The sequence below is a fragment of the Danio rerio genome, chromosome 13 (assembly GCF_052040795.2).
Source record: "Danio rerio strain M-AB ecotype USA chromosome 13, GRCz13ab, whole genome shotgun sequence".
In the NCBI taxonomy this organism is placed as follows: Eukaryota; Metazoa; Chordata; class Actinopteri; order Cypriniformes; family Danionidae; genus Danio; species Danio rerio.
In genome coordinates, this window is record NC_141033.1 from 18427292 (window position 1) to 18441774 (window position 14483).

The window sequence follows — 14483 nt, forward strand, 5'->3', positions numbered from 1 at the left end:
TTCCACCGTTTCCTTATCCACGAAAGTAAAGAGTAAAAGTAAATTAAAGAGAAAGTGAGGAGGCCGATTGGAGGAGGCTCAATCTTTATCCTTGTGCTACAGATGGTCTGTTTAGCTGTTTTCTCGCTAGTAAAGCATTTAGTTTTTCCACTTACAAAGTCTGCCATGTAAATAGCAAATGCATCACAGCACGACTCAACTTACTCTTAAAGAGATGGGAGGATACTTGGATTGGTTTAATGCACATTATGCTCAAAACACACCCATAACTCATTAAGAGAATACGCTCAACCCTGTTAAACCATGCACCATGGCACAGACTGTATTTTTCCATCCATAAAAAGCAAAAGTGGATTTGGACACGTCCTTAATGTTTTTGCGCCATGCGCTTTAGACTTTGTGCTTAGATCATTAAAATAGAGCCCTTAGTCTTTAATAGTAGTGGAATTCATGAGGTACTAACATTCTTTAAAATATATTTTGAAACTTGAGGGTTTGTAAATGGTATATTTAATAAACTATCCCTTTAATGCTACATTGTGATGACAAAGGAAAACAAACAGAAAAATGGTTAAATCATTTTTTGTAATGTTGCTTCCTAACAATAAGCATTAAAAAATAAATCTGTTCAAAAAATACTACCATCTGAAAATATCACAATCTGTAACAAAGTTAGCTTGCTTAGTAACAACTGGCACACCGTAAAAAATGCTGGGTTCCACACAATCCCTTCATGTTGTCCCAACACTAAATGATTAAATTAGTTTAATGTTTTTTACAATTTGTAGTTGATTGAACATAAAATATATAAGCTTTTACTCAGAGTATTTAATTACTAAAAGTTATTAAAATTATTAAAAGTAATTTTTTATAAAAAAATAATTGTGGTGTTTTAGCTCATTTTAAATAAGTAGTTAGAGCAAGCAGCAAAAATATTTTTGAGTGCACAATTGTTAAATAAGAGAGAAAGGCATATTTCTCTCTCTAATAAGATAAACAAAATGCAATAGCCAGGTTAAACTGTTGAACTTGATTAATACTGGTAAATACTGCTATTCATTTTAAAACTGATGCTCCTGCAGGTTAAGAGTTTTGTGTAGTTAATAAAACTCCAATAGTTTATCACTAAGAGTACAAGACAACGCTGCTATTTTCCTATAAAGGTAATGATATGATATTAATTACCCCTACATTCATGGGAATTGTTAAAGGGTACCATTATATTATTCAGGGTTTTGTTCTATGTCTTTTGTAATGTTGGACTTTAAAGCCTCAGTGTGGCCAAGCAGGGCCAGTTTCCATGGCTACATAAGCAGAGCATCTCTGCCGCCCACCCCTATCCACAATGCTCCAAAGAGAAAGGTGTGCTGTTAGCAAGGTATCATAGTTTGCCAGATGAACTTTGCTGACAGTATTTACATATGTGCTGACCAGTCCATGCATACTTTTTATATCAGAGGTTGTGAGATAGGGTTGACAAATTGAATCCAGAGTCTGATTTTATTGGATTAGGATTTACAAGCTGTCAAGTTTATTTGTTTCAATTTTTAATTCAATTATCAATCTAGTTCAGCGCATGTAGATTTAAAGGCGAACTATTCTACCCCTTTTTACGAGATGTAAAATAACTCTCTGATGTCCCTAGAGTGTGTATATTAGGTTTCAGATCATAATACTCCATGCATAATGTTTTATAACTCTTTGAGATGTTCACATATTATGCTTCGCTCCTAATTGTGCCATTTTGGCGACTATCGCTTTATATTCAAATGAGATTGTGCTTCCAGTGTTCTTTTGAAAATATGGCAGAGTTACAATAAAATGTGTCAGCATTGTGGCAGATTCAAAAACAAGCCTAACGTCTTATGCCAATGAGGGAGAGATCATCACTAGTAGGCAGGGTTGTTCTCCTCAGATGACATATTCAAAGGGAAAATGTCAATCAAAGTGTGATTATTAAAAAAAAAAAAAAAAAAATTATATATATTTTACCATTAGAAGCTGACTATTGCCACACAGTTGTGTTTTTCTCCATTCTAAAATTTTATTTTATTTTATTTTTAGCATAATAGGTCCTAAGTTCTTTCAGTAAAGGCACTGCTAAACAGATGTATTGATTTGAACGTGCCTTATGTTGGAGCACATCTGATCTTTCCTGCAAGCTGATTCCAGCTGCAGGGAGCGTAGTAGCTGAGGGTGGATTCACCCTGCTTTGACTAAGCCCTTGGAATTTCTAATTTACATGATCCTAAAGATCTGAGTGATCTGGTTTGTAATCATTGAGCAGATCTGTAATGTGTTGAGGTTCTAGGCCATTTAGTGATTTTTTTTTTTTTTTTAGACAAGTAGTAATACTATAAAATCTATTCTTAAGGTAACTGGGAGCCAGTGGAAAGACCTGAGGACAGGTGTTATGTGCTCTGATTTTATGCTTCTAGTCAGAATCCTGGTAGCAGGATTGTTCTGGATGAGCTGCAACTGTCTAACTGTCTTTTTGGGAAGTCCAGTGAAGAGTCCATTACAGTAATCCACCCTGCTGCTGATAAAATCATGAACAAGTTTCTCTAAGTCCTCACTGGAAACAGATAATTTAATTCTTGCAATGTTTCTTGTTTGTACATTCACTCAGCTCTTTCCTTTTACTTTTATGTTATTATTATTATTATTATTATTATTATTATTATTATTTTTATTATTATTGTTATTATTATTATTATTATTTATCCTTTTTAAATGTATATAAGCATTACTGCACTACACGGATACGTTTACAGAAAAACTTCATAGAATATTCTGTCAGTTGTCAATATGACACATCGCCTAGTCTTCTGTGTTTCCCATAACATGCTTTTACACCAGGAGCTGCATCCCAGACTTCGAAAACAACTGGAATAAAGAATGTAAAGAAATTCAATCAAAAACAATCCAGCCCTATTATATAATAAATGAAACTGAATTGATGTGCATGCAGCAGTGAGAGTGATGTCAGAGACTGCTGTGTGGCACAGCACGGCATATAAACACCAACACGTGCAGTTTAAATAGAAGCAAAGCACTGAAATAAGCATGTGGTCTTGCATATAAAGACTTACATACAGCCTGCATGTGCCTAGACTGACTGTGACAGTTTTCTGAAGCAAAGCTAGGCATGATGGGAGATTTTAATCCGTATAATGCTCGAATAAGGATGGTAAAGGAAGAGGAGGAGGGGTGAGCCACTGTATTTACGCATCATTCAAAAAAAAAAAAAAAAAACTGATCTGGCTCGTCTTTTACACTACATGTTTTCATATTGCAGCTTAGAGTCAGCAGCTTCCTCATTTGAGTGCATATGTGTGGCAGATGACAAACAGATTTAGATGAGGTGAATCCAGTATTTCCTGCAGGATTCGGTTTTATCTTGAATTCCATAAATGTTTGCCTATGTTGATAATTTGTTTGGTGCATATTATTCACAAAAAAAAAAAAAACCCTGAAACATACTTATTTAAAACTATGACATTTATTAACATTTAAATATGTTGCTTTAACATAACTTTGTCAAATAATGGTTTTACTTACAAAGCTTTTAAAATTAGACAAACTCTTGCACTGTGTGTGAACCAAGTTGCTGGCCATGTGCACACCTAAAGTGTACTTGAACATTAGAAATCTTGGTGGATTACATTCATATTATATACCTTATTAGTTCTGAGTTGAAGCCATTTTGTGGAAGCCATCAATATGGTGCTAGACGCATTCTTCACATAGCTAACATTTAGTCCGCTTTTGCTACCCACTTGAAAATGATTGCTGCATTCGCACCTGCCCAAACTATTAAAAATGTGTGTAAACAGACAGTTGAGGTACAGAATACCTAATAATTTGTTAAGTATAGAAAGTTACTATATTGTGGAGATCAAAACCAGAGAAAAGCCTACAGTTTTGTAAATTTCGGAAAATCATATTTAATATCAGGGACAATTTTGTGGGGAAATTTAGCAATTTTTCCCAGTTATCTTTTTGAAATCAGAAAACATCCAGCTGAGGTTTAAATCTGAAAGTGCGCTGTGTTTAAAACTATTGATTCTTAAAAGGAAAGAGTCAAATAAATTATTCGTCTTGTGTTTGCCGGCTCCTATTGACGAGACATCGACATATATGAAATGCCGGATACGGTAAATGTGAACGCGCCCTTCCCTTTAAACTCTAGCAGAGTGCGGGAGATGATGTAGTTAATCATGACATAAAGATGATGATCACTGAGAAAGGCCAGAGATGCTATTTCTTTAATGCATTCCAGCATTGGGCTCACACATATACTTTTTACTCTGGCTACTTCATAAGCGTGGTGGCCGTTTCTTCTCATCTTGCATTGAATGCAGTCAACCAATCACAACAGACTGTGTCATCGGACCAATCACTGCAGATTAACATCATACAAAGGAGGAGTTTGGAACAAATTAATCATTGAACTAATCATATAGGAGTTGTTGGTAGTATTAGGTACAAATGTATGCATATTTTAAGAAAATGAAAGAGTTTTTTTTGACATTGCATGCAAGTCAGCCTGTTGTTGGAGAAAAATCAAAATATGACCTTTTATAATGCATAATAGGGGCTATTTAATATAATGTAATTTTTATGCTGATAATCTGAGATTTAGAAAACCAAATAATATCTCTTCAGTACACAATACACTAAATACAGATAAGTGAGTTTGTGTGTGTATGTACAGTACGTCTTCAGTATCAGTCGGAAAAATAATTGACTCAGCTTTTGTTCAAGCTTTAATTTTGACATTAACATAAAACTCACCTCATAAAACTCAAGTAAAAAAAAGTTGTGCCTCCATATTTCTTAACTTCGTTTAATTCTTGCCAAAGGCATCCCCAAAATAATAGCTTAAAACAATCCAAAATATCATGTCACAAACACACAAGAAGACAGATCAACGAGTGTATAAGAAAGGTTAGATAGTTTAACACTATATATATACATTTTATTCATGTTACATTGTGCAAAAGTATTCAATTTTAATGGTAAATAAGGAGTGGCACAACTCGTGACTGCACACCATTGAGTGAATGAAGTCCTTGAAACATCATTTGAGACACATCACGCTGCTCTCCAGTATCTTCTTCCACTTCCAAAACTTAGTGAAAAGGGAAGATATAAATGCGTTGTGGATCTGTGCAGCATATTATTGAGCCTTTTCTTTTCAAATATTTTGTGCCTGAAGAGAAGTTAACACTCTCTAGTGTTGCAATGTCACAGACAAAGAGCAAAATATAACATGATTTAGGAACCGCAATGAACTCTTTGAAGTCAAAATAAATGCAAAACTAAATGCATTTCTGTGAAATAGAAAAAAAATCATCTAGGAGACTGATGATCATAACTGAATGTGACTCAAATGTTCATCTGTACTTCACATTAACCTATTGAATGGCTTCTGAACATTTGGAATATAGTGTATAAAAACTTTCTTGGGCCTTATATTGTTTTATTTATGGTCTATAAATTTCCATATCCTTATGTGAGAGCCACTAGTCCATACTTTTTGTGTAATTAAGTGGTTCTTCTGGCCTACAAACTGACTGAGAGCCCAGTGTAAGAGGACATATTAGATCTATTGTCTGTGGCTTCAGTCATAGGATTTTTACAGACAAGCGATGTTCTGAATTCACTAGCATTGCTGTGTGGGTGGTTTACAGAAAATAGAACCTAACCAAGTGAACTGGATCTGTTATTGGACTGGACTTGCTGTTAGATTGGACATCACTTTAAATCCTTTCCATTAAGAAGCTTAACAGTGCTTGGCATGAATCACAGTCATATAGACAGTGCTCTGTACTTAAAATCCTGACATACAATGGTGTGACACCTCAAATAGTACATTGGTTAACCTATGAATGAGCAGTTAAGTGGCAGAGGATCTTACCTGAAAGTTCCTGGCATGTAGCTCAAGAGTCTTCAAGGATTAATAGTACTTTAAATACTTGTTTTAATTAATGGCAATATTTGTTCCATTCTTGTTTACTAATTAAAAAATCTTATTGTGCTTTTGAAAAGTATTGTAAATGTACAGAATCAAATGACACTTTTAAATTTGATAGACCCTTTTTTTTTTTACAAGACTTTTATGACGTGTTTAACGGTCATCAGCACCTTAAACCCGTGACAAGGTTATAATAGTTTTGGATTTTTCATTAGTTTTAGATTTTATTCTGTTTTGAAATTGAGTTAGTTTTAATTAGTTTTTAGAGGTAGATTTACTAGTTGTTATTAGTTTTTATATTTTGAAATTGTTTAGTTTTAGCTTAGTTTTTTTTTTTAGTTTTATGTTGTTGTTTTTTAGATAAGAACATTTGGTAGATGCAAGATTCAAAATTATCAGAATAAATATTGTATAATAAAAATTCAATGTTAGGCTACATTTTTTTTTTTAAACAAGAACATTACTATCGACCACTACCACCTACGCATCAACAAATTCAAATACAACAGCCCACAAGATAGCAGCCTTAAGTAAAATATGTGTGCAAGGCTGCTTTTGAGGTTAGATACACAGTAGTGATGGGCGGTTTGGATTTTTAATGTGAAACGGATCTTTTGTGACAATCTTCCCGTGTTACAAATTCCATTCAGACTTTTTGTTATAAAATAAACATACGTTTTGCCAGTATCTCTGATTAACGCCTTCGGTTTACCTGCGCTGTAAGATTAGTTCAGTCACAGCAGGCTGTTATGCACTGTTTATGTTCGATTCACCATCTGATGAATCACGCATGCACAGTATTATGGGTTCACAGTTTCTCAAATCTGATCTCAGTGTACTGTTCTAATAACTGGATAACTTGGTATACATTGGTTTATTTCGAGTCAGAGTAGGCTATGATGCACATTAATAAGTAAGTTTGTCGATAAATGCTTAATGTTACTCAAGACGTGAATCGTTTCAAATGATTCAGTTCGATTTGGTGAATTAGTTCAATTGGTTCACTTAGAAGATCCAGTTAAAGAACAGTTTGCGATCACGATCACTAATACAGAAATAAACCTATTATTGGACACAAATGCGTTAAATGAGTACTTTAAAGTGTCTGCTCGGGCCCTTTTTAATGTTGTCACTGTATGGCTGTCATGTCCACTCATTGTTTTTGTCACGGGAGCAACAGCAAAGATGACTGGAGGAGGCCTGGCTTGACCTGGCCAATGGAATCAGGACAGACTCTAAGGTGCCATACGGGTCTCACAACCTGTTGTAAAACTGCCAGCGCAAAGCAAATAGATTTACTTCTTACAATACATATTAAATACATTTACAAAGATGAAAACGAAGGACGTTATTACTATAATTTTAATTTATTAGTTTTATTTAGTTTTGTATAAACAATACAGTTTCAGTTGATTCGTGAAAGCTTGTAATATTTCATTGTTTTTTTTAAATGTGAACATTGATATTTCTTTCATCTATATATTATATAATTTTTGTATCAAATAATGAAAAAATTAATTACCACTTGTGCGAGGCCTTTAATATACAGAGTGTATGTGGGTGGGACTATCTGGCTGCCGTTATCCGTCTCACACAATTTTTTTTTTCTTTTTCTGTCTTATTACAACCATCGTGGAGTTTTTTTTCCCATTTATTTAGCAAATAGAATTATAAAAATGAACTTCTGCTGGCAGTTTTTAAATGTGCCACTTCTATTGACAACAGCAAAAAATAAGGTTGGCTTGGGAAATAACGCTTCAGTGGATACGACCCTTAGACTTCAATATCCATCATGATTTGATCGAAAGCTGTGAAGTTGAGACCAATTTACCAGTCACACTGGGGGTATACTCACACTAGGCACGGTTGTCTTAAAACGTGCCCAGGCATGATTGTCCCTCCTTCCCTCTTCCCCTCAGCCTGCACTCTCATTGCACTTTTTAACTTCCAAGCCTGAGCACTTAAGTCATCAATGATGCGACTGTTCTGTTTAACAGAAGAAAGGCGCTCTCGCTTCATACAATGGAGATTGTATTAATTATATGCTTTAATTATATTGTTTTGTATTATTTTAAGGTGTTTAATATGCGGTGACACACCGTCAAATCATTTGTGGAACAGATCCACCACTTTTGACGCTCATATATGTTCATGAATGTCACTGTGCTGCACGTTTTTGGAGGTTTGCTGAAGGTGCAGCTGATGTGCAGTGGGAGGTTTGTATCTTTGATAAACTGACAGTTTGTGTTTATTGAAAAGTATGATTAATTAATTAATCCATAAGAAATATTCCCTTAAATGTGACGTTACGTCTTCAGTTTTGCGCTCAGGTGCACTTTGCGCTCAAGCTACAAGCGTGCTCCGACACACCTCTTCCAACCAGGCCAGGGCCGGCCAACTAAACTGGTCCTGGGCTCAATTTGGACTACTCACACTTGTCAAACGAACTAGGAAATGGGGGTCAAACAAGCCTGGGCACAGTTCAGGTAGCCTTATGTGAGTACACCCCGAGACATTTCATAGATTCCCTCAACTTCAATATTTTCATACATTGATCTCCATTGAACACCTCTGGTAATGACTAGTCATGAGACGATAACCATTTTCAAGGTATACTATGGTTTGGTAACGTCAAGGTTTTAAAACTGCCAACATTTTCTGCTATACCATTCCTATTGTACAGTGGGTATAGAAAAGAATCACCCCCCTTCAAAATATTTACATTTTGTTGCATTGTAGCCTGAAATGAAGACAGACACAGTTTTGTTTTATCTAGGTGTAATTATTCAGTACAATGTATAACATCCATGTAAAAGATATAACACCAACTTGTCAGAAAACAACAACAAGCATAGAAACAGAATTCACTCAGTTGTGAAAAGGATCACCCCCCTCCTAAAAAATACTTGTAAACTCAATCATATGTAGCTAATCACCTTCTTAACGACACACAACACAATTTAACTTTCATTGGTGGTCAATTTGATCAGCTCAGCATGAAAATAGCTTTAGTGTAACATTTCAACCTCAGATAGTGCAACTGAAGCAAACCATCAACTATGGGTGGCAAGGCATTGTCAAAAGATCTCTGGGATAAAGTTGTGGCCAGGCACAAGTTAGGAGATGGATACAAAAAAATCAAATGCTTTATCAATGCCTAGAAGCACAGTGAAGTCCATTTTTAAAAAGTGGAATGTATTTGGTACAACACAGACCCTCCCTGAATCAGAACGTCACTCCAAACTGGATGAAAGAGCCAGGAGGAAACTGGTCAAAGAGGCAACCAAGAGGCCTACAACAACTCTGAAGTAGTTGCAATATTTTATGTCAAAGAGTGGTCATTGTGTGCATGTGACAACAATATCAACGATTCTCCCCAAATGTGGCTTGTGTGGGAGGGTTGCACGAAAAAAGCCTAATCTCAAGAAAAGCAACATAAAGTCACAACAGAGCTTTGCCAAAACCCACCTAGAAGCCACATGGAAAAAAAGTGTCATGGTCAGTGACTAAAATTTAATAATTTAGCCTCAACACCATACGATATGTATGGCAGAAATTCAATGCAGCTCACCATCCAAACAACACCATTCCTACCATAAAACATGGAGGTGGAAATATCTTGTTATGGGGTTGTTTCTCTGCAGCAAGAACTGGAGAACTTGTCAGGATAGAAGGAAAAATGGATGAGGTAAAATACCGACAAATTCTTAAGGAAAATCTGCTGCCCTCTGCCAGAAGGTTATCAATGGGAAGAAGGTTTACCTTTCAACATGACAATGACTCAAAGCACACAGCAAAACTGACCACACCGTGGTTGAAGGAGAAAAAGTTGAATGTGCTGGCATGGCCAAGTCATAGTCCAGACTTAAACCCCATTGAAAATCTGTGGAATGATTTGAATACTGCAGTCCACAAATGGACACCATCAAATTTAACTGAACTTGAACAGTTCTGCAAAGAGGGGTGGGCCAATATTGCAAAGTCTAAATGTGCAAAGTTAGTAGAAATGTATCGCAACAGATTAAAGGCTGTATTTAAAGCAAAAGGTTATTCAACCAAACGCTGAAACAAGGGGGTGATCCTTTTTCCAACCCATTAATTTTGTTTTTTATATGTAAATTTTTTTCTGACATTTTGGTGTTATATCTTTTGATTGGGTGTTATAAGCTGCACTAAGTAAATACAGTTAGATTAAACAAAAATTGTGTCTGTCTTCATTTTAGGCTACAATGCAACAAAATGCAACTATTTTGAAGGGGGGTGATTCTTTTCTATAACCACTGTATATGTACAATTTTTTTTTTTTTTTTTTTAAGACATGTATCTCCAGAAGAAAATATATCCAAAGATGCTTTGTTTTAAATTGTAAAGAAATTTGTGTTTTTAGAAACTAATAGAGACAGCAGAAGTCAATTATTGAGTTATTTAGCCTGACGTGTACTGCTTCAAAATACTTTAAATGTTTCTCAAAGTAAAATATATTGTGTTCAAAGAGGAAAAAAGTTTTTCTTTTTACCAGACATTTAAAATGAACATATTTTGTAGCAGTAATCACAATACTGTCAAAAACATAATATTTTAATCCCAGGTTATCTTACCGTCAGAATCTAATACCGGCCCAAGCCTAGTATCGACTAAATTTGTTGGTATGTGTGTGAGTGTTTTGTTAATGGTCTGTGTCTTTCCCACCCGGTTCAGTTTCAGACCAGGTTGTGACAGCGGGTGGGTGCTATGATGTGCTCTTAATGATCTACACCACGTTTGGTTCTAGAGTTACCGCCTGAAGTCCTGGCAGCTGAAACCTTCACTGCTGCTGTCCTCACCCAGCAGAGATGTGTGCAACCAACACACTGGTTCTCACCCTCCAAGCTCCACATTTGACCTGCCGTACCATATGACTTGAGCGTTAATGGACTTGATAATGGGTCATCCGCTGACTCATTTACGCTGCTAATTATCGCAACTGTTTAAGAATGTCTAGAGCAAACCACATGTCTTTCCCTTGATTTGGCCTCTCGCACATGTAAGCAGAGAACAGCAGCAACAGCATTTTTCAAACACTTGTGCAAACAGACAACGTAATCGTCCGTTAAAAAAGACCATCAGTAGACATCTGATGTGGGACATTTTGAGTGATTCTGAGCTGATGGTTGCTCCCTAAGGTAACACAAAATTTGATGAAGGATGAAAGCGGTGATTGCAGACAGAAGAAGGAGTGGGGAGGTCTTTTTTTTTCTCCATCGCCTCAGCGCACACTATGAGCTTTCAGGGGGGCAATTCACTCAACACTGTGGATGCACAGCTCTCTCTAGTGGACAAGAGCTACCCTCCCCTGAGCTTCTCTGGCTAATCCCTCTTTTGTGTAAGGAGTCACTTTTCAGGACACCTTGTCTTTTTATTCGAAGTTGAGAAGCAGCCTCATGTCATTGGAGACGGAGTGTTTTATTGCATGACTGTGATGAAAGAAGCAACATGTAACTTTCTATGAACCTAGCACAATGTCTGTGCATGTCACTCTCAAATTGTAATTGCCTTGTTATTAGAGTCAGCTGTGGCAAGCTTTTATCACATTCTTTAATGGTGAGTTCAGACTGCATGATTTTAGCCTTGATGTTTTTTTCGCTGACAGGTTTAGAGAAATTGCAGACAAATGCCTGAAATCGCAGGCAAATCAGTGCTGGTTCACGTGAGTAACAGTCACACAATATAAACGATCAAAGACACAGTCTGAGAGAATTGTCGAAGAGTCACCGATGCCCATGAGGCATTTATCATGCTAAATATCTAGACCTGTTGGCAATTCAAAATCATGCCATGTGAAATAGCATCAGCGATCGCATACAGCCAATGAGAGAGCAGCATCTACTAGTGTGGGTATATGCAGAACAGCAGGAGGTTGGGGGAGAAGTTAAAAATGTTTTTTTTTTCTTTCTTTTTTTTGACCCAAGAAATGGAAGAAAAGCTAGTGTAAATTTGGCAGGAGCACCCATGTCTGTTTAACGTGTCATCTGAACAATACCATAACCGGGTCGAAAAAGAAAAAAGTTAAATGGCTGATTCCCTTCAAAGCCAGGTGAACAATACCTTTTTCTACCCTATTAAAGGCTTCTTTATCATTATGTAGTATATAACAAAAAAGAGATACTACGTGGCTTTATGTTGTTTCTTCTCGCATGTGTTTGGTTGTGAGACAGTTTGGACAAAGTTGTTGGCAGGTCTTACTATTTTAAAGTCATGCAATGTGAAACCCTCTTTGTCGCCAATCTATCCTACAGTGTAAATACAGCATCGACAAAACGCTACCCCAGATAGTCATGCAGTGTGAAAACATTTGTGACATGACTACTTTGAAAATTGTGCAATCTGAACTCAGCATAAGCCTCAGACAAGAATCATACCTTGAATTATGCGTCTTATTATCCAGTTGCCCAAGAGTTTACATTCAACTCACATTTGGCAGTAAGGAATTTATTTATTTTTTTGATACACACATGTTGTTGAAAGAAAACATATACATGTTTTCCACCATGTCTTATTTAAAAATTTTTGTGGTTTGATGTTTGATTTTGGACTTGTGCAGCTCAGCATTAATGGATTTGCTCTTCAGTGTTGGACTTTTAACAGTGAAAATTAACAAAGCAAAATAAACTGAACTTTAACTCAGAAAAATTGATTGACAATTTCAATGGCAATTTACTAGAATGATAACTCTATGTTTAGATGCTTCTAGCTTTGACACAATCAAACTTGTAAAAGCTCAAAAAAAATAAAGATACATTGAATTGAATTGAAAAAAATTACTACTTAAAAATCAATAAAATGTTGTTTATGTACCACATTAAAGCATTAAGGGCAACTAAAACAGAAACAATTTACTGGCACAAGGCTCTACTTTTGTATTGCAGATTCCTGCTCAAAATCAGGAAAAGCTTTCAAAATTTGTTGTTGCACCTCAAGATGAGACGTTTTAAAAATATGCCATTTCACATATGCAGTGCCAAAATCATCATCCGGCTGCCTCTTCTTTGCAGATTGGAAGATTTTCTTCTGTCAGTGCAGTTCTCGCATCACAGTTTCAGGGCATCACCATAGTTGCAGTTAACAAAGTCACTGAAAAATATGTACGGCACAGGGCTCTACTCCACATAGACATACCTCTAGTGGCATCGCCTGACCCCTTGACAGACCTATCCAGTTGTCATAAATATATATATATATATTTTTGCTGATGATAAATATGCTAACTTGCTTTTATTCTTAAGTTTGAAAGTGCTGTAAATTTCATGAATTCTCAACATTAGGCTAAGGCCCAATCCCAATTGTACCCCTTAGCCCGTCCCCTAGTTCCCGCATTTTGCATGTTTACGTGAAGGGGTAGGGGTGTTCCAATTCTCTTTAGCTTGAAATTTCAGGACCACACTCAAAACCAAGGGTTTAGAAAATTTCCCAGAATACAACAGCTACAACAGCAGCATGGCTGCACACGGAAGTAAGGAGATGCACAAATTAGTATTTTTGTCATTATTATGAACTTTTACAACAAGCAAACACGTTTTAACACATTCATAACAGTGTTCTTTAAAAAACTATACATTTTGCTATCTATGATATATAATAATAACTGTATAGTAGTCCCGCAAGACATCTGACATCTGTCATTCGATGACACTCAAATACCCTGCCAGAAAAGTCTAGTGGCTGGAAAGAGCTTTTTACAGTGTCTGTTATAACGTTAATGTAGTTTTCTTATAAATGAATATGGCCACAGTGTAAATACTAGTGGTGTAATGGATCACAAATCTCAAAGTTCAGATCGCACTATACTTTTTTAATCCCAGATTGGACCATATTTTCAATCAGCAAAAAAAGGGATGAGACAAATTTCATTTTGTTTTTCATGTATACAAAAATATTACTGCAAACAGAACTTAAAACCTGTTATTTTGATCAAAATAAAAATCAAGAAAGAACCAGCTGAAAAAAAGTAATTTAAAAATGATTTTGCTACTGTTGCTGATACTGCTTATTATGGAAATTTAACATCTTGTACAACATATCATATTTATTTTCAGTTAATAATCCAACAACTCACACAAAACTTTAAGTTCCATTAAACGGTGATTTAAGTCTTAACCATAAACATCAGTGTTTATATCTGAACTATAAACTGTACTCTGAAAACACCTTTAATTAACACCCTAAGAAAGCATCTAGGTAGGTCTCAACTTCTTCCGTCATCATTATGTTTTACAGGGAAGCCAAAATGCGATCAAACACTTGATTTGAATGACGTGGGAAGTTATCTCTTTGCAATTGTTATAATCGTTGGATTAACTTACAAGTTCAAAAAAGTTATTAATCAGCAGGTCACGTGCCTACTGAACTATGATAACATGATATCATTGCCTTTAGTGATTTCCTGAAGACGAATACCAAAAAAATAGCACAACTGGAATAACTACAACAGTCACCATCGTCAATGTCATACGAAGTTCGATATCAG

At 35.8% G+C, this 14483-nt stretch overlaps 1 protein-coding gene across 33 annotated transcripts in view; it reads left to right on the forward strand.

Annotated features, from left to right (window-relative positions):
* kcnma1a (potassium large conductance calcium-activated channel, subfamily M, alpha member 1a) overlaps positions 1-14483 on the forward strand; it is a 368217-nt gene that overhangs the window by 182847 nt on the left and 170887 nt on the right. The window lies entirely within an intron of this gene.